General features: G+C 44.0%; 1 protein-coding gene across 2 annotated transcripts in view; it reads right to left on the reverse strand.

The window, feature by feature from the left end:
- The window catches only part of LOC309569438 (spectrin beta chain, erythrocytic-like), a 132,411-nt gene that overhangs the window by 94,495 nt on the left and 10,876 nt on the right, over nucleotides 1-27,040 (reverse strand). Inside the window, exon 1 of one of the 2 annotated variants that reach the window (XM_082275266.1) lies at nucleotides 10,565-10,657. The exons of the other annotated variant lie outside the window; for it this stretch is intronic. The gene's annotated coding sequence lies outside the window, so the exon portion shown is untranslated. Of the gene's footprint in view, nucleotides 1-10,564; nucleotides 10,658-27,040 lie in introns of those variants that run through there. 2 annotated transcript variants of the gene reach the window in all.

Raw genomic sequence — 27,040 nt, forward strand, 5'->3', positions numbered from 1 at the left:
TAGGTACTAAGTTTTGTTACAAGCAGTATCAGAGAAAATACAACTCCACACCCCTGATGGAATTGACCTGAATCACTGTCTGTCTGATCCATCTGGGAATGGTCGCAGAGGAAGCAGACAACCCTTTCCGAGACCCATCCATAAGCACAAATAGTGAGTCTGACTTCCTAAAAGACTCCATAGCTGCCAGGTACACCCTAATTGCCCGGACCACATCCAAGCCATGCAAGGCAATTTCCTTAGGGTGTTTTGACCTGGGACATAGGGAAGGCAACATTCATTCAAATAGAAGAATGGAAAAATGGAATGGAGACGACCTTTCAAAGGAATGACATGGGCAAAGAACCACCTTATCTATGTGAACCACCAAGTAAGATGAACGACAGGATAACGCGGCCAGTCAACACAAATTCTTCATTCCCACCTCTGAAACAGCGTAACCAAGGGAATCTCCTGAAGATTCTCAAATGTAAACTTCTGGAGGACCGAAAGCACCAAATTGAGGTCCCAACACAGCAACGGAGACAGCACTTGAGGAACCAAATGGCAAAACACCCTGAAGAAAAGTACGCACCAGGGAGTGTGTGGCCAAGGGTTGTTGAAAGAAGACCGCCAAAGCCAACACCCGGCCTTTGATGGTACTCAAGTTACCTGAAATATGCAGGCAAGCAGTGGTGTGAGTGTGTCTGTCTGTATATATGTGTGTGTCTGTGTGCCTCTGTGTCTGTCTAAATCCAGGAAGTGAACAGGCAGCAGCTTCTGCGGCCCACAGTTAAAATGGCTGCAGCCAGACCTAGTGAAGGGAGATTTCTGCTGCATATTTGACAAGTACAGAATCAAAATATATAAAATAATATGCAAAGTGGTTGGAAGGAAGTTTCAGAATGGCAAATATGTTTTTATTACAAATTATGTGAGCAGACGGCAGTTCCTCTTTAACATGGATCGATTACCTGCATTTCGGTACAAATGTGCGCTCCTGGGCAATCTGTCTACTGGATGTTTACATTGGAGGACTGGCAGGCTGCCAAGATTTTGGCTTCGGCCAGGGAGCGTGCAACCTCTCTTCTCCATGCCCGTCACTTAAACTGCATTTCCAATCACCTCTCACAAGTGCATTGACAATGAGCATGTACAACGCTAATCTATCAATCATAGCAGATAGGTGGACCTCAATTCCTATTTACAGTAGCTCCAGCCTGTTTGTGCTGCCAGTGCTTGTCGGCACACAAAGCAGCTGGACGTAACAAGGTAATCCGGCGGCCCGTGCATAGGGGGCGCCAGGGCGCTGCCCCCCCTAAAAAAAAGGAAAAAGAAAAATGACAGAAAGAACAATAAAGTTATGAAAAAAAAAATCGGTTCGCTGGCCTATGTGGTGGCTAAAGGGGGGGTGGGGTTTACGACCCAGAAGAGGCGCCAATTGGCTGCCTTCTGGGGGCGTAACCTGGGCGCAGGAAAGAGCGCTTGGCCACCCCCACCTTCGTGATATCCTTGCTGTGATTGGTCCAGTCTCTAGCCTGGACCAATCATCATCCAGGACATCCGATCGCTGACGTCGCAATGGGGGCGGTGCCGGCGCGTGCGTCAGTCGAGACGAGCAGCGCCGTGGACGGTTCCCGGAATCCCGCCATCCCGCCGCCGTCAGAAGGTAAGTGATTGAAGCCGACCTGTGTCCTGCCTGTGCCATCACCTGTGCCATGCCTATGCCATCACCTGTGCCATGCCTATACCATCACCTGTGCCATGCCTATACCATCACCTGTGCCATCACCTGTGCCATGCCTGTACCATCACCTGTGCCATGCCTGTACCATCACCTGTGCCATGCCTATACCATCACCTGTGCCATGCCTGTACCATCACCTGTGCCATGCTTGTACCATCACCTGTGCCATGCCTATACCATCACCTGTGCCATGCCTATACCATCACCTGTGCCATGCCTGTACCATCACCTGTGCCATGCCTGTACCATCACCTGTGCCATCACCTGTGCCATGCCTGTGCCATGCCTGTACCATCACCTGTGCCTGTACCATGACCTCAAAGTCACGCAATTTTTTTACCTTGTTTTTTGCCGTGAAGCAATACCTATTACATTTTTCTTTTTGCGCCCCTCCCCCCCCCCCCAAAAAAAAATTTTGAGCACCAGCCGCCACTGCTTGAGGGGCGCTTGCATGCTTTAGTAGCGCCATTAAGACAGCACTAGTAGTAGGAGCCAATGAAAAATGACCATGCAGTCATGTGGACTGCTCCATGTATGCTACACATCCCATAGCCCATAGTCCATCTTGGGAGTGAGAAAGAGAGGGTGGTTAAACTTCTACTTAGAGTGAGACCATGGAGAACAAACGTAGCCACCCTCTAACAGAGAGTTGGATCACAGTAGCGACAAAAAAAAAAAGGAACTTGTAGATTTGGAGGAAGCTGAGAGCAAAAGAAGGTACTTTATTTAACTTTTTCAAGTTAAAGTGGCTCTAAAGGTTCAATATTTTTTGCCTTAACCAGTTCCGGACCACCGACTGCATATATACTGTGGTAGGACGGCACATGATTTTGTGCATGAGGCGTAGGGGGCGCGTGCACACTGCTCCCGCTGTGATTGGACACAGCGGAGCCAATTAGCGGGTCCAGCAGCAGAGATGGCTGCGCTGCCCGTACCCGCCGATTGTTTGGCGAAATGACAGAACGCCGGTCTGCCTTTGTAAACAAAGCAGACAGCTGTTCTGTCAGGTAGTAAAAGTGAGATCTTGTGTATCAGCTAAGCTGAACCACAGATCTCTCTTTTTCTCTAGTGCATCCACTGCCCCGACAGTTAGACACTCCCTAGGGACACACTTAACCCCTTGATTGCCCCTGGTGTTAACCCCTTCCCTGCCAGTGTCATTTATACAGTAACAGTGCATATTTTTTAGCACTGATCACTGTATTGGTGTCACTAGTCCCCAAAAAGTGCCACTTAGTGTCAGATTTGTCCACCGCAGTGTCGCAGTCCCGCTAAAAATCACTGATCGCCGCCATTATTAAAAACAATTAAAAAAAAGTCAAAAGTCCATAAATGTATTCCATAGTTTGTGGACACTATAACTTTTGTGCAAACCGATCAATATACACTTATTAGGATTTTTTTTTTACCAAAATATGTAGCAGAATACATATTGGCCTAAATTGATGAAAAAAATAGATTTTTGCCCCCATTTTTCATCAGTGTTTGCCCCTCCCCATACAGTAAAACTGCACATTTTAGAGTGGCCTTTTATTGTGGCCAGCCTAAGGCACACCTGTGCAATATTCATTCTGTCCAATCAGCATCTTGATATGCCACACCTGTGAGGTGGATGGATTATCTCAGCAAAGGAGAAGTGCTCACTAACACAGATTTAGCCAGATTTGTGAATAATATTTTAGAGAAATAGGCCTTTTGTGTACTTAGATCTAGATCGTGAGTTCAGCTCATGAAAAATGGGGGCAAAACAAAAGTGTTGCATTTATACTTTTGTTCAGTGTGTGTGTACAGCAGCCCCCTCCCCCCAATACTTAGCAGAGCCCCATCTCGATCCAGCAATGTGTACGAAAGCCTTGGCTCACCGGTGATTCCCCCTCTTCATTGGCTGAGACAGTTTGTCAATTGACAGCTGTCAATCACAGCCAGTGAACCAATGAGGAGAGAGAGAGAGGGGTGGGGCTGAGCTACAGCTCTGTGTGCGCTGCAGCAGCTCGGAAGCGTGCCAGCTCGGGTGCCCCCATAGAAAGCTGCTTGCTCTGGGGGCAGTCGGGAGGAGGGAGGGGCCAGGAGCACCGAAGAGGGACCTGAGAAGAGGAGGATAGGGGCTGCTCTGTGCAAAACCACTGCACAGAGTGGGTAAGTATGAGATGTTTACTATTTTATGTATAAAAATCGGAAGCTTTAATATCACTTTAAGACCACATAAGAATACATACCTGAATAAAAAAAAAATTTTAAGCCAGAGTTTAGTGGCACTTTAGTAAGCATTCATCATAACACAACATAAATGTTAACAATGGAAACTAAAGAAACTTTGCATCATTACAAATAGGAATTACCGTATTTATCGGCGTATAACACGCACCGGCGTATAACACATACCTCAAATTTAGGAGGGAAGTTTTAGGAAAAAAGCTTAAATTTGAAATTAACAGCATTGAACTCAGAACTTTTCTTTTTTTTAATCAAATGCAGCCTCACCAGTGCCCATGAATGCAGCCTCATCAGCGCAGTGTTCTTAAATGCAGCCTTGCCGGCGCAGTGTCCATCAATTCAGCTTCGCCAGCGCAGTGTCCATCAATGTAGCCTCGCCAGTGCAGTGTCCATCAATGCAGTCTCGCCAGCGCAGTATCCACCAATGCAACCTTGCCAGCGCAGTATCCACCAATACAGCCTCGCCAGTGCAGTGTCCACCAATGCAGCCACACCAGCGAATTGTCCACCAATGCAGCCTCGCCAGCGCCATTGCACAGGCAGCACTGAGAGGCAGAGGGGGGCGGGCCGGGCAGAGGAGAAGGGAGGATGAGCGGCCGCTGTCATCTGAAGTCCTGGTGCGTATGATAGACGTCACACTGTGCAGTCTATCATAGGAGGCGGGACTTCCTATGACAGCGGCCGCTCATCCTTCCTTCTGCTCGGCCCGCCCCCCCCCCCCCCCCTCTGCCTCTAAACTCTGCCTGGCCTTTTTTTTTATATATATATATCAGCGTATAACACGCACTGCTGTTTTGCCCAGCATTTCTAGGAAGAAAAAGTGTGTGTTATACGCCGATAAATACGGTAATACACGTGTACCTATGGCACTGGTCTCCAAACTATGGCCCTCCAGTTGTTCAAGAACTACAATTCCCATCATGTCTGTGAATGTCAGAGTTTACAATGCCTCATGGGATGTGTAGTTCCACAACAACTGGAGGGCCGTCGTTTGGGATCCCTGACCTATGGTATGTGAGTAAACACATGGATCAGACATATTAAGGGGGAAAAACAGACAGCATCTTGCAGTACGATTTCATAACCCTTCTTGTAAGGAATGCGATGTGTCTACTTGGTATATTTACCTAGCGGTCAAATGCCAGACGTTGTTTACTAATCATAGTAAGAGAAATAAGAGCTGCTATATGCATACATAGTGCATCTGATCTGGTCTATTTATTGGTTTCTAATGGACTTTCCATTCATTTACAGTGGGTGAATGTCAGACCACCAGGTGGTCTAGTAAGGTGCAGCCCACTAGACCAAGCAATAGAATCTGGCTATTTAAATGTGTCCTTGAGATCTGTAATTGGAACATTAGTGTCATTGTTGTGACAGTGCCCATGTTCTTTACTGAGACCTCAGTTCCTTGGATAGTCCTGAATGAGAAGGAGGGGCAAAAATTACAACTGTCAACTTTTTTTTTTTTTTATTTGTGGGAAATGTGAGCCTGAAGGGCAAGTAGAAGGAGCTAACATTACCACAACATCAACACCTCAGAGCTTCGACGGGATGGCAGTGCAAGGAGCATGCATGAACCTATAATGACCAATCAACTCCTAACTGGCCCTACTACAGTAATAGAATAAAATGGTTGTCCGAGTGTTCATGTTACATTATACATCAGACTGCCTCAATAAAAAAAATGTACACACTTAATTTTCCATAAGAACAAAAAAGTGGTTCTAGTCCCATACACACACCTCATTTGGCAGTAAGGCCCTGTTCACACCTGAGCGTTTTTCAGCTCGTAAAATGCTCATCTCTGAAGTCTCAAAATGCCCAACAAGTAAAATCCCATTCATTTCAGTGGCCCCTGTTCACATATTAGCGTTTTGTCACCTGAAGCTCAAAAAAGTATACGAGCTTCTTTTTTTGGCAGATTACGAGCGTTTTTGTTAGATGTCAATGCCTGCCTCCAAACACCTGCAAAAAAAGCCTAAAAAATGGCTGCAAAAACACCTGCAAAACGCCTGAAAACGATACGCTCAGGTGTAAATGGAGCCTAAACCTATGGTGTTTTCGTTTCCATGTCAGTAATCCTGACCCTAAACTGTCACAAAATTTTACGTGCACCTTAGCACTTTTCATTTAGTTTTGGATAGAGTAGGGAAGGGTTATTGTAAAGTCTCTGGTTAGGCCCTGTTCACACCTGAGTGTATTTCAGCTTGTAAAATGCTCATCTCTGAAGTCACAAAATGCCCAACAAGCAAAATCCCATTCATTTCAATGGCCCCTGTTCCCATCTGAGCGTTTTGTCACTTGAAGCAAAACGCCTGAAGCTCAAAAAAGTATACAAGCTTCTTTTTTGGCAGATTACAAACGTTTTTGTTAGATGTCAATGCCTGCCTCCAAACACCTGCAAAAACGCCTGAAAAATGGCTGAAAAACGCCTGAAAACCGCCCAAAAAACGCCTGAAACTATACGCTCAGGTGTGAATGGAGCCTTGTACTTACCTGCTCTATTGTAGTTGGCTTTGCACAGAGCAGCCCCGATCCTCCTCTTTTCAGGTCCCTCTTTGCAGCTTCTGGCCCCTCCCTCCTATCAAGTGCCCCGCAGCAAGCAGTTTGCTATGGGGGCACCCGAGCCCAGCTGCAGCTCCGTCTGTCTATTCAGACACAGAGCTGCTGTTCGGCCCTGCCCCCTCTCTCTCCCCCGATTGGCTGACTGACTTTGATTGACAGCCGCGGGAGTCAATCAGCGCTGCTGATGTGTCTCAGCCAATATGGACGTAGAGTCCCGGACGCCTGAGGGACTCTTGGACATCGCTGGACAGAGATCGGGTTCAGGTAAGTCTTAGGAGGTGTTGGGGAGGCTGCTAGACCCAGAAGGTTTTTTATCCTAATGTATAGAATGCATTAAGATAAAAAATCCTCTGACTATACAACTCCTTTAAAGGAGAAGTAGGGCAAAAGCTTTTTTGGCCCTACTTCTCCTATGAATCACAGGAGAGCAGTTTGTTCTGCACTTCTGTGATCTGTATTCAGCCAGCTGTCGGCTGACGTCACTCAGCCAGTCCAGGCACTGGATCGATCCCAACTTTACAGTCAGGATCCACAAAGCACCCTGGTCTGGCAGCTGGCTCAGCCTCTCAGCGCGGCACTAGGAGACTGAGTCAGCTGCTCCTGCCCCCTGCACAGCTCAGCGCTCAAGTGAGTGCTGGGGGGGGGGGGGGGAGGGCAGAGAGCCGGTAACTGACAGTCACAGCTCTCTGCTCAGAGCGGTGCAATGAACTGAGCGATCAGTGGTGTTTAGTTGCTCCGTTCTCAGTGTCAAGGCAATGGGGGGACAGCTTTTTTAAGTTTTAAAACCCATGCCATTTTACTCCCTTCCCTTTACTTCCTGTACTGGAGACACCCCAGGAAGTTAGAAGAAACACCTCCAAAGTGAGGGGAGTTCCCCTCTAAATGCTACAGGACCAAATGTACCTATTGTACGATTACCCCTCACCTCTTCTACTATGAATAACTGAAAAGTTTTGATTTTTCCAATTACTTTCTGTCTCAGTAACAATGGTCATTAGGACAAATAGAATGGATGAATCTCCCCAGTTGGGGTACAGGCAGCAATGATAACAAAAAAGGGTTTGATGTATCTACACTTTAAAGTGGAACTATACTCACTCAGCATTGACTATTTTTAATCCTATTTTTAATCCTATGTAAATAGATAAAAAAATGTATATCATATTTACTTGTTTTATTTTATTTTTTTATATTTCTTCAGTGACTTCCTTTTTTCCAGGCCTAGGCAAATGATGTCATACATTCCAGGAGTCTTCAGGAGGAGAGGAGAGGTTTTCTCAGCTAAGCGCTCCCTCCTGCCTGCATCCCTGAGCTAAGTTCAGATGGATTCCAGAAAGTAAATACTACATGAATCATCTGCCCTTACTCAAAATGGCCACAGCCAGAAATGCTAGGGGGTGTTTTTCAAAATGAATTATCAGAAAGATAAAACATGGAGACATGGATAAATGGGTGAGTTTTCTCTGAATATTAAAAATGAATGAACCCCTTCAGCTCCGGAAGATTTACCCCCCTTCATAACCAGGCCCTTTTTTTGTGATATGGCACTGCGTTACTTTAACTGACAATTGCGAGGTCGTACAACGCTGTACCCAAATAGAATTTATGTATTTTTTCCTCACAAATAGAACTTTCTTTTGGTGGTATTTGATCACCTCTGCAGTTTTTATTTGTTTGCGCTATAAATAAAAAAAAGAGAGACAATTTTGAAAAAAAAAAAAACAATATTTTATACTTTCTGCTATAAGTCATATCCAATAAAAGCATGTAAAAAAATGTACTTTCTTCATTCATTTAGGCCACTATGTATTCTGCTACATATTTTTGGTAAAAAAAATCCCAATAAGCATACATTGACTGGTTTGCGCAAAAGTTATAGTGTCTACAAACAATAGGATATATTTATGGAGTATTTATTTATTTTTATTTTTTTACTAGTAATGACAGCGATTAGCGACTTATAGTGGGAATGCGACATTCTGCTTAGCAGAAACACAAGATCACGGCCCTCACTTGTCACAGAACGGCGATCTGCCTTGTTTCTGCCTGTGCCTCGTACGATCGGCAGGTGTAGGTGGACGCTTCTCTCCTGCTGTGTCAAAACACAGCGGGAGTGGGAAGCCGGCGGTGCCCCAGCCCTGAAATTGCAGATTCACGTACCTGTACGTGATTCTGCACAAAGGAGCCACCGCCCCGCAGTAAATGTACGTGGGAGCTGTCGGCAAGGGGATAAATAGCTGTTTTGGTTTGTGGTGCTCAGATGCTAAACACTTACCTGACTCCTCTCACCACTCAGTTTTGCAAGCTGCCCATTTTCGGGCTGCCTGTAAATGCCCGTTATGGGCAGCGGTGCCCGTAAAATAGATGGCTGCGGGCCGACAGTGCAATTGAGCATGTGCCATTCCGAAGCCTGCCAGGCTTGGGAAAGCTCCTACATGCTCGCCCATTTTCGGCCAGGCAGTGCATACGCAGTGGTGTGATGGCGCCGCCTGGTGCCATTTTTGAATAGAAGGCACCTGTTTTCGGTGGCGGCTCGACACAGCAGAAGAAGTCAGTCTCTGCCGGGAGCGAAGCGCTGACTTTGACCATCCAGGGTGGACATGTATATTGTGCTGATCAGCCTCTCCTATACTAAGCCAAATATGGAGGAGGAGGGAGGACAGCTAGAGAGATCAAAGACATCCACAGAGACAGACCCGAGCCTATCACACAGCAAGGTCAAGCCACCAATAGGAGAACACTACACAGACCTCCTAATAAAGGAGACACATAAGGGTTTGGTACATATGTACATACATTGGGAGGTGGAATAAGGACACTCATGTGAGGGGGTAATATAAAGGGGGCAGGAAAAGGACACCACTGAGGAGAGGTGAAAGGGGCACAGGAGGAGGACACTGATGTGGAGAGGCAATATGAAGGGGGGCAGAGGAGGAACCTACTGTAAAGGGGGTAAGGAGGACAATACCATGTCTGTGCAGCCTCTAACCCCCCTCCTGTACCATGTTTGTGAAGCCTCTGACCCCCTCCTGTACCATGTCTGTGCAGCCTCTAACTCCCTCCTGTATCATGTCTGTGCAGCCTCTGACCCCCCTCCTGTACCATGTCTGTGCAGCCTCTGACCCCCCTCCTGTACCATGTCTGTGAAACCTCTGGCCCTCTCTTGTACCAGGTAAATGGAGAAATATGTTTTTTGACATTTGTTTGACTTAAGCACATTGCTAATAGTACTAGCTACACATTTATAGTTTAAATACTGATATTTGCACAGTTTAGCATTGAAACTGCCATTTTAGGTACTTTTTTTGCAGTGTCAGTAAAAAAGTGGCTCTGTTAGTAAATTTTGTGATTTTTGCACTGTCACCACTCCTGTCCCTCTTTCCTCCTCATTTGTCCCTCAAATATAGTTGTATATAAAATGAACTTTTTATCTTTCAAAAAGTGCTTAACCTTTCATCCAATTTCTAAATTGCTGCATTTGTAAATTCCAAAGCCAGTATAAAGGAATAGTAATGGCAAAAAAAAGCACCTGTGGGTTTAACTGATCATTTTTTTCTGCATATGTCCCCTTCAAGAGGGGGTGGCAGAGGGTGTGTCCTATAGCTACATACTTTTGCTAATAGGTGTCCCTCATTCCCATCTCAAAAAGTTGGAAGGTATGTATGTAGTGCATGAGAAAATATCAGCATTGGAATTGCTCCATTCTAATTTGTACCTGTATTTGTGCATATAGATAAATGATCGGTTCACTGCTCATATGTATATACTATAAAGATTATGCAACATGAGGGACAAATGAGGAGGAAAGAGGGACAGTCCCTCGAAATCAGGGACATTTGGGAGCTATGCTACATATACCACCCACACCATAATATGGTAGTCTATACGTACATCACTAAAACCCAAGCACAAGACATTAGTCCTTTTCTATATCCAAAGCAGTATCCCCCATTGGCTGTACCCCCCTCTCCCACTACACCTATTTATACTATATGCCTTAAAAAATAGTTGACATTAATAGATATTAAATAAGAAAGTTTAGTTAGTGTCGGTTACCTCTTTAAATGGGTGAATTCTAAGAATGAGGTTGAGCCATGGTTCCTGATAACACTGCGCTGACTGTCCACAGCACTCTGGCATCAATTGATAACACCTGACACAAGTAGGCGAGCGGGAGAACAGCTGAACAGACTTGCATACAGTGACGTCTGTGCCAAATGGCTGACATACATATTGATTGACTCACAATTTCTGTAAGTCTGCAAACATGATAGCTAGATATGTACTGAATAACATACAATGTCTGTGTTAACACTACAAATATGAAAGTTTTGGTTGGACTGAGCCAAGGTTTGCTCCTCTGGGTCTTACCGGCATCTCTAATGGCCTGTTTACACATCCTCTGAAGAGAAATGCATAGTGGAACGCTCTTCAGAGGGCATTTGACGCATGGCAAGGAGGTGTTATGTTGCTTCCTCGTCGCCTCTTTGTACCCCTAAAAAAGCAGCACCACCATAGCACAATCGTGTGCATTGCACATGGTTGTGAGATGGTAGCAGCCCCATGCAGGTGAATGGATAAATTTCAGCAGGTGGTGTTGCCTGCTAGGTGCAACAGCGGTATAATCAAAAAATGCTAAAAGCTAGTTCCGCTCAATGTGTGGTGTTGGGTCAACCTTAAAAGCTGCTGCCCCCCTAAAAAAACACCCATTGGAAAGAGGAATGTTTTGATAATGAAAAATGTATATAGTGGGTGGGCGATGCTTACTAATGTAAATATGCCTCTATAATATTTATAATTGTGTACCATAAAGTGCCTAATGCTCAAATAAATAAGGTGCTATAGGTGTATAACCAGTGTTTGGTAAAGGTAAATGCAAGTAAAAGCAAAAAACCAACAGCAATTTAATATCATTGAAATGAATATTCCTGTGATCAAAATAGTGATAACAAAAATTGACTTTTGCTCTTTAAATGGCTTCACAACTGTACTTTATACATAAAAGGCTGCTAGTAGAAAAAATGTGTATAAAAATGAAAAAAATGAAAAAATAAAGCATAAAAAAACAGTTCCTTTAAAACGTCATCATACTCATAAAGTGACAGGTGCTCTTTAAGGTGCTCCAACTATTTTTTAGATAAGTGTTGGTTACTGGTGTTCCACAAACGTGCTCCCCCTATTGTGCCTCACTCACCAGAGAGCTCACCCCTCTTGGGGGTAACCAGCATCTACGGCAATGGAAAGAAAAAGGGGTTTGAATAAGCCCCTTTTTATCGATGGGATAGTGACAGGTACAGCATAGTAACTGGTAGGAGCCATTTTGGCGGGCATGAGTGTGAGGAAAAATCTGTTGCTGGGACAGAAATTGTAGGCAGTGTTGTGTTAGGTTAGAATAAGCCCCAATCCGAATAAGCCTTCCCTGTAGCTAGGAAGATTAGGTAGGGTAACCGGTTTCTCCCTGTGTTTCTCCCGCCTTCAGAGCTCGCCTCAGCGCTATTTAAGGGGGCTCACAGTGACAGGATTTCACATCACCTCAAGGATCCCAAGCCGTTCTGTTCCCCTCCCCCCCTCCCCTTTTGTTTGTCGCGGCCAGTTTTTATTTGTAGGGTCACCTTTGCGTAATGCAAAGGGGGATGATATTACTGTTTAAAAGCTATTTCATCTTATGTTTGATGAGTATGGATAATTCTTTGATGTACTATTTATTTGTTTAACCTGGACCGTAGTGGTCGGGTTATTCTTAATGCTTTGTATTGACGTTTCAAGGTATTTAATTTGAACAAATAATAAACGGCCGCGGCCTTTTTAAATCCAACTTTAGTGTACAGTGTCATCTTTTGTAGTATATGCTTAGAGTATAGTGAAAATCCTGTCTACTATCCCATCAATATTTGGGACAGCAGACCTAGGATCCACATCGAATGACAACCAGTGGCTGGAGCGGCAGACCCAAGGTTCACATGCGGTGGTATATCTTTTTGCCTTTGCCTGTTCTCAGTGTCAGTTGATCCCCTCCTTGCTCATGGAGAGCACTGAGCAAGGAGTCTTTTATTTCAATGATACTTAATTGCTGTTGGTTTTTTGCTTTTACTTGCATTCACCCAACACTGGTTATGAACCTAAAGCACCTTATTTATTTGAGCATTAAGCAGTTTATGGTACACAGACAGAAAAGATGGAGCAGGAGACTGGTACCCCACCTATCAAGTCTCCAAAAGATAATAAAGAAAAAAACTGGATTTTCTAGGTACCTTGACCATAAATATATACATAAGAAATATATCAAAATATATAAATTTTATTTTGACACATAAACTGGTTAAAAATAAGGACAAATAGAATGCATATCCAAAAGATTGTTAATAACAAGGAAAGTATATATATGGCCAAACATAGCTAGATGACCATTCAAAAAGTAGAGGTTATGTACAACAACACAGAACCTTCCAAAACTGGAGTGCTCATTGTCCTCGACATGTTTCGCAAGTAAAGACCCGCTACTTCATGAGGATGGCTGGTAAAATCACTCTAAGGAATATAATAATGGAGGGTAAATATAGATGTATAAACACACACCTCACTATAGGGGACATGCTTTATATTTTAATATATTTCTTATGTATATCTTTATGGTCAAGGTACCGAGAAAATCCTGTTTCTTTATTATCTTTTGGAGACTTGATAGTTGGGGTACTGGTCTTCTGCTTCATCTTTTCTGCCTAAATACTGTGGGATGTTGGTACTAGTATCATTACCTTACCCCAGTGGCTCTCTCCTTTCCTTTTACTTTATGGTACACAATTATAACCCTTCCAAAGGCATATTTACATTGCTAAGCAGCGCCCACCCACTATATACTTTTTGCAAGAGCAGTATAGTTTTTGCTGCACTGCCATGCGAGTCCATGTCCTGTGACTCAATGAAACAGATGCTCCCTGACTTCCTGTTGGTATGGCACCCATATAAAAAGTAGCATGTGGTTGTCACTGAGACAGGAAGGCACAGACAGCAATAAAAAAGCTCTAAAGCTAGAAGACATTTGTTTGAACTTTTTTGTTTTAAGAATATTCATTTGATTTTTTTTTTTTATGGTTAGCGGGTCAAATCTATAATCAGTTTCGAGTGTTAAGAAAATTGTAAGGTCAGGATAGAAAATTCTTTGTGAATGCCTTCAATTCTAACAGTATAGGTGGTTTTCATTTGGGAAAGCCCATTCATTCCAAAGGTGATTGTTTTTTTTAGGTATTTTATAACGTCATTCAGCAAGTCATCGAATGTACTGATGAGAATCTTTGAATGAATGTTTGTCAGAAAATCTACTAGTCTATGGCCAGCTTAACCCTTTTCGCATGCTACTAAAAATTTTCTGTTTTTGTTCTTTGCTCTGATTAGAGACATTTCTCATCACTTCCTGTCCTAACAGAAAGTGAGTGAAAATTCCCCAACAGGGACAGAGAAAGCCATAAAAATCAGATCTTTCCCACCAGATCCAAAAAAATACATTTGTGGCTGCAGTTGCTGTATAAGGGGTAATTTAACATAAACATGTGTGCTCTCTTTTGTTCGATGCTTTTACAATACTCTATATGTTAAAATCCTTTTTTATTCATGAATGATTAAAACAACTAGTAAAAACATATTTCAGGGTATAAATCTATTTCTTTGATTATCTTTCTGTATCCACATACATAGGAACATGATTATTACAAATATTTTTCTCCATCACATTTCCTCACAGTATTCCTATAGAGGTCACTGATAATTTCTAGCATGCTCATGGATCAGCATCTCCTTTATAAGGATAAAGAATCAAGAATGAGATGCTTATGACTAATAAGATCCAAGTTTTTAAAAATTGTCTCAGGGTCCAACAGTATTTTACTTCCCCCATTGGTTCCCACAAATCCACTCTATGGGCATATCAGATGATCAAACACCCAAGCATGACAGAAATTAATCTAGTGGCACCAGCGGCTTTGGTGATGCTAATCTTCCCAGTTATTTTAAGAACAAAAATCAATGTTGGCTGGGTTTCTACTTGAAAGTGGACGTTCACCATTGAATTACTATATGTACATTTAATAGCCATATAACACATGCACCCTGATAAATGCAAAGCACCATGTTTGACTTATGTCTGCACTCCAGTCGTCCAGTAATCAGCATTGGAAATCGCTTGTTTTTTTACCAGTGACACCATGCAACTCATGGTGCCACTCAGCCCCTCCTGCTTTCTATATTTTTGACAGCATCAGCACACATAGGAAGCATCATCCAATCAGGCTTTGCAATCACAAGATGTAGATAGCATCTCAACGATGCATGATGTCACTGGTAAATATACAGCAGTTTCCAGTGCTGATTAATGGACAACCAGGGTGCTGTTAGAAGTCATGGTGCCATGCATTTATCAAGGGAGATTTGTTATTTTCTTTTTATTGTTCGTAGAATAATTCAAGTGTGAACTTCTACTTTTTGAGCCTATTTCAAAACACACTGGATGCATAGTTGCCAACATTTAAAAAAACTTTCCAGGGACACTTTGCAGCACAGCAATCAATTACCACACCCACTTCCCTGAAGCTCCGCCCACTCTGCATAATTAATCAAGCCTACTTATCAGATTATAGGGTCTACTCAATATAGACATAATTACAGGAAATTAAAAAGGGAATTTCAAACTTAAGGCCACAGTAGCAGAGTTTGAATAATTCTCCCATTCAGCTGCACTACTTCTGCATAACATTTATGGGCAGCCTGATTAACAGGGGATTCCAGTGACAATATAAATTACCTGGGACAGGCTCCTATTTGCAGGGAGTGTCCCAGGAAAAAAGGGACAGTTGGCAAGTATGCTGGATGTGCGATCTGCTGCAAGTATCAATGTAATCCTAACCACACCCCAAACCAAGATTGCAAACACAGTGCTTTTGCCTGCACCAGTCTGCATGGTACCGCAGTGCCATGCAATCTGGTTGCACAGTGTTTTTAAAAGTAGTGCATGCACCATCCAGTGCAATTTCAGCCAATTCAAATAAATGGCACATTGCACAGAACCACATAGGAATGGCACAGGTACATGGAGCACGTTCCTGTGCGATTCTGGTGTACACAGGCACTAAGTGTTTTGGGATCTGAAACATTTTTTACTCACTTTTTTTCATTCTTTAAATAAGAGGCTCACTGAAACATACAAACTTCATTGTATTTCTTTCAATTGTAAAAAGTCAGAACTGAAGTAGGTAACTCTAGTATCATACATTGTTACACATACTGTGCATCTGGGAAGGCAAAAAAATATAATTGAATTACAAAAACGTAAATACAAAAATTCAATGTTGGTCCATCTTCTAAATGTGGCCTGCATTCCGGCCTGAGGAAGTGGGAATTACCACTTATGATCTTGCTGTGGATCACCAAAGTAGCTGATATTTACGCCATGGAGAGTATCACCTCAACCTTGCGAGGTAAAGAGGAGAAATTAAACTAAAAGTGGCTCTATTTATACTTCTGTGAAATATGGCTCTGTACTAGTAGAGGTGGAGTAGGGGCCCCCTCCCCCCCCCCCCCCATCTTCCCCTTCCATCTCTTTCCCCTTTTCTTTTTTCTTTCTTCTTCTTGTGTTTCTCTTTTGAGCTCCGTTCACGTCTTGGCATCCCAGATTATGGGCAGAATCACGACGATTCTGCCCACAATCCCAAATCAAGGCAAATCGCGGGACGACCATGGCGCGATTTTGCCACAATTGTCACCCATTGAATCGCAGTAAAATTGTGCAAACAGAATCGCGGGATGCCTGTCACCCAAAAGAAGTTCTTGTACTTCTTTTCTGTTTTCACAATTTTACTGCGATTATTTGGACAACAATCGCGGCAAAATTGCGCTGCAATCGGGGTGCCATTGAAAGTGATAGGGATCGCATGGGCGTCCCGCGATTGTACGTGATTTGGGTTTGTATGAAAACTCCTCCCTACAAGCTTTACCAGGAACTAAAAAGTCACAAGACTGCTAAGTGCTGCTGATGAAAAAAAGGTATTTAGCAGTCTTTATTTACTAAAATAATTGTATTTCCATGATCTATGTACTGTGGTAGACCAGATATAGTGCATGTAGTGTCCTGGGTTTAGTAACAGTTTAATGTGAACTGTGGGTTTTGGGGAGGGGGTGTGTGTGGGGGGGGGTGGGGACTGAGGACTGAAATGAATGGATTAGCAAGAGGTGGAGAAGATTTAAGGAATGAAGAAGCAGCGCTGTATCTTGGCCTAAACCGACAAAGCCCAGTTATAGGGCACTTTTTGTGGGGGTGGCTTGCTGTATCGCCAGTGTTATTATGGGGCGGACTGTGCAGGAACTGGTGCCAGTGTTATGGGGCGTACTTGGCCGGGGGGGCAGGGAATGGTGCCCCCATTAAGCGGTCGGTAACTGGCCATACCGGCCGCTCTTAATGCAACTGGCAGGGGTGGAGCCTAGTGCTCCGCCTACCCTCCTCCGTGGCATCCTTACATATTGCAACTTCCTCCAAGCCTGGCTCTGTGTTGATAGGGGAGAGGAGGATGAGGGGAACCCCCAGGCCAGGCACAATTAGAATGCAATTGGAGACCCTTATTGGGCACTGGTGAGGCTGTATTGATGGGCACTGATCAGGCTGCATAGATGGACACTGATCAGGCTACATTGATGGACACTGGTGAGGCTGCATTGATGGGCACGGGTGAAGCTGCATTGAAGGGGTGTGGTTTACAGATGACAGAACATTTCTTAACAGGAAGGGGTGTGGCCTTGGCAGGAAGGGGTGGTCCTTAATTAAATTAGGGGAAGCACTTTTTTTTCAGGCCTGGGGCAGCACAAAACTTAAATATACCACTGTGAAGAAGGCATGGGAGGAAAGTAAAGAAAAAAAAAAAACAAGGGAGGGGGATTTGGAAACTGGAAATCAGAAATGGAGAGCGTGTCCTACCAGGCCTCTAAAGCAAAGATCTTTCTCATGTGTGTAGCAGCAGATATTCAGGAGACTACCAACATTTTTGTTTCGCTGCGTGTTCTGGTGAATATATTTGATTATCACTGTAATCATACCAATACCAATCATGTAATATGAGCAGTATAATCTAAAAGTCACATTTAGTATGGTATCATATGGTAGAGGCTGTAGATTTTGACAGTTGTTATAGTGAAGACCAAACTGATAACAGGGAAATGCAGAATGTGTAGCTCTCTCATACTCATGATGCTGCTTTAAATAGCCTTGCTAATATGATCTCACAACAGCTGCCAAATTCCTTGACTACACAAAAGTGCCAGTGAAGGACAGATCGGTCCAAGATGGTGGCATGCTCATGACAATGAGTGTTGCTAGAGTGGCATGATGGGAGAAGAACCGATGTGTGCACAAATAACTGATATGCTGTTGTAGTTCTCATAGTGTCAGGTTTTGTCCCTTTTTGACTTTAAAAGGCAGCAGTATTTGCATACTGAAGCTTGAAGTTGATTAATCAGCTCCCTATAGCTGAGGGGTAATTCTTTTATTGTAGTTGGAAAAGCATTCTCAGAAACTGTTGCTCTGAATCCACAAAACAGAACATTGTCTGAGGTGCGCTTTCCTGGCAAAGGCCCAAAGATGACTACAAGAACACTATTTATTTCTACATGGTTTGCTTTGCTTGGTTTGGAACCCTAAAACCAGAGAAGCCCCAGTTAATGAATGAAGAAAACAGCATGGCCAGGATGAAGCAGTAGCCTGTTTTATGGTCATTTGACAGGACTGTCCTCCTATTAGACAGTGTACATTGCAGCAATATGAGGAGAACACACCGCAAAACATCAACAGGCCCATACTGAATTCTGAATTTTATAAACAAATATAATAACCTAGGATGGTGAGTTTTTTGTAGAGCTGAAATGGCTCCTGGACGACATTCGCTGAATAACTAGTCAATGATTCTTACAGCTTCATGAATATAGACATAACATGAAAAAGGCTGATCTTCTTTAGTACAAAGATAAATCGGGGGCTGAGGGTCTTGACAGGGCTTGAGCTCTTGCAAGAATGGTCTTTGTATCACCAGAGCCTCACCAATATGGTACCCAGCCCTTTGTCTAAACTAAGAAAACAGAAACAGTGTTTTTAATTTGCAGACCTCAAGCACTGACAGGAGGCTCTTATGCAGTGGGTAGCTGAACAAAAAATTCCTCTGCAGGACACGTTACTTTGAGAGCTGGTGTCTAAATGATCTGCCCCTGTAGGCAATCATAAGCTGGCATTGGAAGCTACATGCCCTGGAAAACAATCTTTGCCTTAAAGCGGAGTTCCGGCCACAAAATCGACATAGTCGATTTTGGGCCATCCGCTTGCTTATGGTCACCTGAAAAATAAATGGATAGTTACGATTTTTTTTTTTTTTGTTTACTTACCTTGTTATTGAAGAAAAATATACTCACCTTACTTCCACTTCCTCCCTCTGCGGCCGCGGGCCGCGCCGTCACTTCCTCTTTGCACTGATTCCTGGGAGCGGAACGTCATCGCTCCCAGGAATCAATGCGCCTGCACCGGCCCCGCTCGTCACTTCCGGTGCGGAGCCTCATTCCCTACTAAACAGCTTCTGGGCATGCTCAGAAGCTGTGGAGGGATGACGCGCCCGCACCGGAAGTGACGAGCGGGGCCGGTGCAGGCGCATTCTGGGAGAAGAGGACACGGAAGAGGACGCAGAAGAGGACGCGCTGGCTTCAGCTGCCCACATCCGAGATGACAGCACTGGAGAAGAAATTTTCAAGGTAAGTATTTCTTCTAAAAGGTAAGTGCAACCCGGGACAGTTCAGAGGCTATCCATTGTGGAATGAAACAAACAAAAGTAAAATTCCCAGTTCAATTTGCTAGCCAGTTTGCTTACCAACCAGATTAACCTGTCTAACAGTTTGCGTCAAAACAGGGGTTTAGTTAGCACACATTTGCAAACGCATGTGAAAGCTGCAGGGCCACTTCACGGCTCCCTGTATACCTGCAGACCTAACTCTAATGAATTTACAAGAGCCTTCACAGTGGAAGCACATGCAAGCCAATGGATAGATAGGGGGCAGGTCAGCCTAGAGGCCCCCTGTTTTGACGCAAACTGTTAGACAGGTTAATCTGGTTGGTAAGCAAACTGGCTAGCAAATTGAACTGGGAATTTTACTTTTGTTTGTTTCATGTGCGTTGGCCTTCCATGTGTTCTTTGCTATGAAAGCCGGTAATAGGTGGGGGCAGAGGCCATTTTCTTTGTTGTTAATGTGTACTGGTGAGTGGACATACTGGATACCTTTGCTGTAATACCATCAGCTGGGCATCCATTATGCCCCCAATTACCTTTAGGAGGGATGGGCCACCTCTAGGCTCACCTGCCCCCTATCTATCCATTGGCTTGCATGTGCTTCCACTGTGAAGGCTCTTGTAAATTCATTAGAGTTAGGACTGCAGGTATACAGGGAGCCGTGAAGTGGCCCTGCAGCTTTCACATGAGTTTGCAAATGTGTGCCAACTAAACCCCTGTTTTGACGCAAACTGTTAGACAGGTTAATCTGGTTGGTAAGCAAACTGGCTAGCAAATTGAACTGGGAATTTTACTTTTGTTTGTTTCATGTGCGTTGGCCTTCCATGTGTTCTTTGCTATGAAAGCCGGTAATAGGTGGGGGCAGAGGCCATTTTCTTTGTTATCCATTGTGGAATGTACTAGCCCTGACTGTCCCGGGGGTATTTTTATTGAGAAAAAAATTTAGTGGCCGGAACTCCGCTTTAAAGTGTGTCTAAACCCAAACCCAAAAACAAAAAAATATAATATTTTTGCTTTTCAAAGATTGAATGTGGTGACTGCATTTGTTTTCACTTTTCAGGCTAAGAAAGTTTTCAGGAAGTACAGAAAGTAGATCTTGCTAGAAATAGTGCCTATGTCACTTCCTGTGAGCTGAAAGGAAAGCAAAACATCCTTATCTTTCTTAAATAAACTACTATTTCCATCAACTCATGTAATTGAGATGAACATAGGCAGATACACTATATTACCAAAAGCATTGGGACGCCTGTCTTTACACGCACATGAACTTCAATGGCATTCCAGTCTTCATCCGTAGGGTTCAATATTGAGTTGGCCCACCCTTTACAGCTATAACAGCTTCAACTCTTCTGGGAGGGATGTCCACAAAGTTTAGGAGTGTTTCTTTGGGAATCTTTGACCATTCTTCCAGAAGCGCATTTGTGAGGTCAGCCACTGTTGTTGAAGAGAAGGCATGGCTTGCAGTCTGCGCTCTAATTCATCCCAAAGGTGTTCTATTGGGTTGAGGTCTGGACTCTGTGCAGACAAGTCGAGTTCCTCCACCCCAAACTCGCTCATCCACGTCTTTATGGACCTTGCTTTGTTCACTGGTGCGCAGTCATGTTGGAACCGGATGGTGCCATCCCCAAACTGTTCCTACAAAGTTGGGAGCATGAAATTGTCCAAAATGTCTTGGTTTGTTGACGCCTTAAGAGTTCCCTTCACTGGAACTAAGGGGCCAAGCCCAGCCCCTGAAAAACAACCCCACACGATAATCCCCCCTCCATCAAATGAATTGGACTAGTGCACAAAACAAGGTCCATAAAGACATGGATGAGCATGTTTGGGGTGGAGGAACTTGACACCTTTGAGATCAGTTAGAGTGCAGACGGCGAGCCAGACTATCTCTCCATCATCATATGTGCTGAATGTGACCTAATCTGAATCTGTTCAACAATCCCTACATACCCAGTTCCAATTTCAGCAGCCCCAAATTATTTTTTATCTAGGCATCTCACTTACTGTATTTCCTAACTTCTTATTTAGAGCTAACATACCTCCTACCAAATGTCTTAAACAGCTATTGTCGTCTCTCCCTTTCTCCCTAAATTACTCTACCCTTTGGGGTTCTACCCATTCCTATACCACCCCATACTCTTCGCTCCCTACAACTTTAATTCAAATTTATTTGGGGATCCACTAGACCCATACTTAACAGGAATGTAATTTGCAAGATGAAACTGCAAAGTCGGCTAGGTGTACCTAATATTTATTACTCTTACAAAGAAGCTCAAATCACTCCATTAGTTAATTTAAACTAGGGACACTGCTAGATGTGCTCAATGTTCATCAAATCTTTATCCCCTCTCTTATCTGGATCTCCCTTCCTTTCGTTTTAAACATCTACAAAACCAAAAACCAAATAAGATCAAATCAAACCAAATATTACCCATACTCTGTATGTTTGGGACTCTATTAAATATTCAGCAGGCCTTCTGTTCTCCCATCATCCTCTCTTACACTTTCGTATCTGCCCTCTGTTTTGGTCTGGAGAACCTCCACTATCACCGGTGGAGCTCAAATGGCTTTACTACAATATATTCTCTATTAAATATACACAGAATCACAGCACATTCCAACAACTTAAAGAACCTCATGATATTCCCAATAAACTATTTTGCTATTGACAATTTTGTCATTTACAAAACACACAGCCCCAGACTTCATTTAGTAAATGGCCTGAAGGTGAGGGGGGGGGGGACGGGAAAGGGATACAACTGTAGTGATGAGGTCTATGAGACCAATATTGTTTTGAGTGGACATATAAAAGTGCAGTGTGAGCTGTACTTACCCCGCAAATAAAAGAACAGATTTGACAAATGTAGAATAAAGCCAGCATGGCAGGAGGTTTTTTTCTGCCAACAGAATTTATATTATTACTAGACATTAAGCCCATTAAATTAACGGGTGCTAGAACATATGTGGGCAAACATTATGCACAGAGTTGACTGAGCGGCTCTCACTTATCTCTTTTTTTTTTTCTAACAACGCGAGAGCCACATGACGTAGCCAACTCTGCGCATAGCGTCCCTGTTGCCCTAGCAACATCGGGGACACGCTGACCGAGCGGCTCTCGCATGCAAGCGCGCAACCGCAGCGTGTCCGCGCACACGTTCAACATTTTTGCCCGGCCGCCCGAAGTCTCTGCGCTCCAAGTCCCAACGGCTGTCCGTGGGGCACATGTGCAGAAGCGCAATCCCACGCCCAGCCGCCCAAAGTCTCTGTGCTCCAAGTCCCAACGGCTGTCCATGGGGCACATGCGCAGTAGCGCAATCCCACGGACAAGAGACCCTTGTACTTTATATAGTAAGATATGATTTATATGGGGTATGGTATGGTGTTTGTTATCCTGTGATCCAGTTCTTCAGAAACCTACGGGAACGCCCATTTCCTCCTCCGCCCCTCCTCTCTAATAATATCTCCTTGTTCCACTCATCCTCCATCCCTGCCCCTTTCCTCCTCTGTCCCCGCCCCACTCTTCCTCTCGCATTCATCCAGCAGCTGCTATCTTGCTCGTAGGATCCTCCCCCTCCTCTGGCTCTTTCCCCAGAGCTGGCAATCGATCTCTCGGCACTCAGTTCTCAGCCTGGGTCAGGTGGCTGGGATCGCCGATCTGTGGATTCGGGAGTGACAGCCATGGCATCCGGCAGAGAAGGAGGAGGAGGGAGGGACGCCGGGAAGCGGGGTATGACAGCACCGGGAGCTCTCACAGTGTGCTTTCTTGCATGGGAGAACCGAAAAGGGCAGACAGGAAGAGGGGCCCAGAGTGTGGGGGGGGGGGGAGGGGTGTAACATTTTTGCCCGGCCGTCCGAAGTCTCTGCGCTCCAAGTCCCAACGGCTGTCCGTGGGGCACATGTGCAGTAGCGCAATCCCACGGACACAGGGACTGGACGCAGAGAAACTTGTACTGTATATAGTAAGATAATGCTGTAAATGGTACGTAATATGTCACCAAAACTGCATTAGAGGCTTTTTATGATCAAGGTAATTTTTGTGCCTGAGCCTCTCGCCATCCCCTTCATTTATTTGCTGTATGTTGATTTTATTTGCTGTATGCTGATTAGTGTATATATGCCACTCGTCCGATCTATTCTCTCCTCTTCCCTTTCTTATAGACATTGTTGTTGATAGGTTGCCACGGCAACATGAGTACATGCATGCTGGGATTTGTATGCCCGGGACTCCCTGGGCCTCTTCAAGCTCCACCCTTGTCCGCATTCAATTGGGCTGTGACTCAGCCGGGTGGATCTCTGGCTCTGCCCATTGCACTTAGGCCATCCCCCCGTGGGATCTCCCCAGGGTGGATGGCAGGATCAGGCTAATGCGGTCCACCTCTGCGACCGCCGCGGCCGCCACTTTGTGCGTCGGTGGGTGTCCGATGCACCCCCGGCTTCCTCTCTCCTCCCCCTTCAGTGCACCATGACGACCTGGCCGACGCTGACCACGATATGTAGGCGTGGCCGAGCGGGAGGCTAAGCCTTTAAGGGGGCACGCTGTGGCCACTCTGCATTGAAAGGGGGCATGCTGTGGGTACTCTGCATTGAAAGGGGGCACGCTGTGGTCACTCTGCATTGAAAGGGGGCACGCTGTGGTCACTCTGCATTGAAAGGGGGCACGCTGTGGTCACTCTGCATTGAAAGGGGGCACGCCGTGGTCACTCTGCATTGAAAGGGGGCACGCTGTGGGCACTCTAAAGTTGTTGTTGTTGTTAATATTTTTTTGTAACCTGATTCTAAATAAAACATTTAACAATGTAATTTTATGAGATATTTTATGAGGGCGTGTTTAGGGGCGGAGCAGGGTAGGGTTTGGGTGCTGCAACAAGTGGCGAGTAACTCTTAAGGCCTGGCTAGTAGCTCATGACTTTAAATTTTGAGCCCTGTTTATATTGTAAGTTGGCTATTTAAAGTTTTGAGGACCATCAATTCTCACCATTTTGCAAAAAGGCACAATTTAAAATTTTCAAATGGTTTGGGGGTATTTTACAAACTTTCAAAGCTGTAAGTAAAAAATAGTGAAACGTGATAGAAAAGTAAAAAATATTGAAAATTTTCTGGCCATCTGAGGTTAAAATGGTTGGTTTTCATTCCTAAACCCCTGACTTGAAGCCTGCAAAGCAGACAAAGCACATTCGGCATATACTCATATTATGACTACAACAGCACTATATAGTATAGCAGGGGTATAAGCAGTGTCACCAGTGGATTACATCTACAAAGACTAGACTTTTTCTGAAGAACTAGTAAGGACATTATCAGTGTACGTACACGAGTAACAGCGGGATTCCCCACCCAAATGATGCTTCGTCATGGTTTTTAGAGAACCATCCGATCTGACATCACAAGCAACATGTTGCAAGAGGACTATATCTCCAAACTAACTATCTACTTTTTTCCCCTTCAAAACTCTTAGTTATACACATTGTCACAATGCTCTTCTTTTGTTTCTCTTTACTGCTGGCTTCACAAAGTTTCTGTTGTTCGTACCTGTTTATTGCCCGATTATATTGAATTTGACAGGCAAAATCAATCATTCCTTTTTTTTAATTGAACAATTTTTAGGTAATAAGATATAATATCTTGAATACATTGTCCAAAATTAGTAAATAGCAAATAAGGCGGTGCTATCTTCACTTTGACTAACCAATCTTGCACAAGGAAAATTGAAAAAAATTGTGTCTTCATTCAGCAGAGTTAATAAATGATTTCCTATATAAATTATATTCAACTTTTGGTGTTATGTACATTTCTACACCCATCTTCTTTGCAGGAAATGATATATACCAAGTAAATGAATGTATGAAAGTGAAATGTATATAACTCCTGATCTGCAAGTGCTTCATCAACAAACTCTCCTGATCTTACAAACAGCGTTATCACTAGGTCGCAGCTTTCGCTTATCAGACTTTCCTCATCTTCACTCTCCCGCCCTACAGAAATCCACTTATCAAGAGCTGCCTAGTAAATGTGGTAGCTCTCCTAATCTTGTACCTTAACCACATTAAAATAATGCTTTCTTACCAAAACTGTAAACCACAACTGACTTCAAACTGTAGAAAGAAATCATCCAAAAGGTACACTTAGATAACACATAGTTGTTTAATTGGAACTAGGCAATTATTCCACCATAAATAAGCCTGAGATCTACCATATACACAAGAGGTATTCAAACTATGGCCCTCCAGTTGTTCAGGAACTACAATTCCCATCATGCCTAGTCATGTCTGTGAATGTCAGAGTTTTACAATGCCTCATGTAGTTCCGCAACAGCTTGAGGTCCATAGTTTGAAGATCCCTGACTATAATACCAAAAGTATTGGGACACCTGCCTTTACACACACATGAACTTTAATAGCATCCCAGTCTTAATCCATAGAGTTCAGTATTGAGTTGGCTCACCCTTTGCAGCCATGACAGCTTCAACTTCTCTAGGAAGGCTGTCCACAGGGTTAAGGAGTGTGTCTATGGGAATGTTTGACCATTCTTCCATAAATGCATTACTGAGGTCAGGCACTGATGTCCAAGTAGAGGCCTGGCTCACATTTTCCACTCTAATTCATCCCAAAGGTGTTCAATTGGGTTGAGGTCAGGACTCTGTGCAAGCCAGTCAAGTTCCTCCAAACTCGTTTATCCATGTCTTCATGGACCTTGCTTTGTGCTCAATATTGAACCCCATGGTAAAAAGACTGGGATGTCATTAAAGTTCATGTACAGTGGGTACGGAAAGTATTCAGACCCCCTTAAATTTTTCACTCTTTGTTATATTGCAGCCATTTGCTAAAATCATTTAAGTTCATTCTTCTTCCTCATGAATGTACACATAGCACCCCATACTGACAGAAAAACACAGAATTGTTGACATTGTTGCAGATTTATTAAAAAAGAAAAACTGAAATATCACATGGTCCTAAGTATTCAGACCCTTTGCTGTGACACTCATATATTTAACTCAGGTGCTTTCCATTTCTTCTGATCATCCTTGAGATGGTTCTACACCTTCATTTGAGTCAAGCTGTGTTTGATTATACTGATTGGACTTGATTAGGAAAGCCACACACCTGTCTATATAAGACCTTCCAGATCACAATGCATGTCAGAGCAAATGAGAATCATGAGGTCAAAAGGAACTGCCTGAAGAGCTCAGAGACAGAATTGTGGCAAGGCACAGATCTGGCCAAGGTTACAAAAAGATTTCTGCTGCACTTAAGGTTCCTAAGAGCACAGTGGCCTCCATAATCCTCAAATGGAAGACGTTTGGGACAACCAGAACCCTTCCTAGAGCTGGCCGTCCGGCCAAACTGAGCTATCGGGGGAGAAGAGCCTTGGTGAGAGATGTAAAGAAGAACCCAAAGATCACTGTGGCTGAGCTCCAGAGATGTAGTCAGGAGATGGGAGAAAGTTGTAGAAAGTCAACCATCACTGCAGCCCTCCACCAGTCGGGGGTTTATGGCAGAGTGGCCCGACGGAAGCCTCTCCTCAGTGTAAGACACATGAAAGCCCGCATGGAGTTTGCTAAAAAACACCTGAAGGACTCCAAGATGGTGAGAAATAAGATTCTCTGGTCTGATGAGACCAAAATAGAACTTTTTGGCCTTAATTCTAAGCGGTATGTGTGGAGAAAACCAGGCACTGCTCATCACCTGTCCAATACAGTCCCAACAGTGAAGCATGGTGGTGGCAGCATCATGCT

The sequence above is a fragment of the Pelophylax lessonae genome, assembly GCF_965119305.1.
Source record: "Pelophylax lessonae genome assembly, chromosome: 13".
NCBI classification, from domain to species: Eukaryota; Metazoa; Chordata; class Amphibia; order Anura; family Ranidae; genus Pelophylax; species Pelophylax lessonae.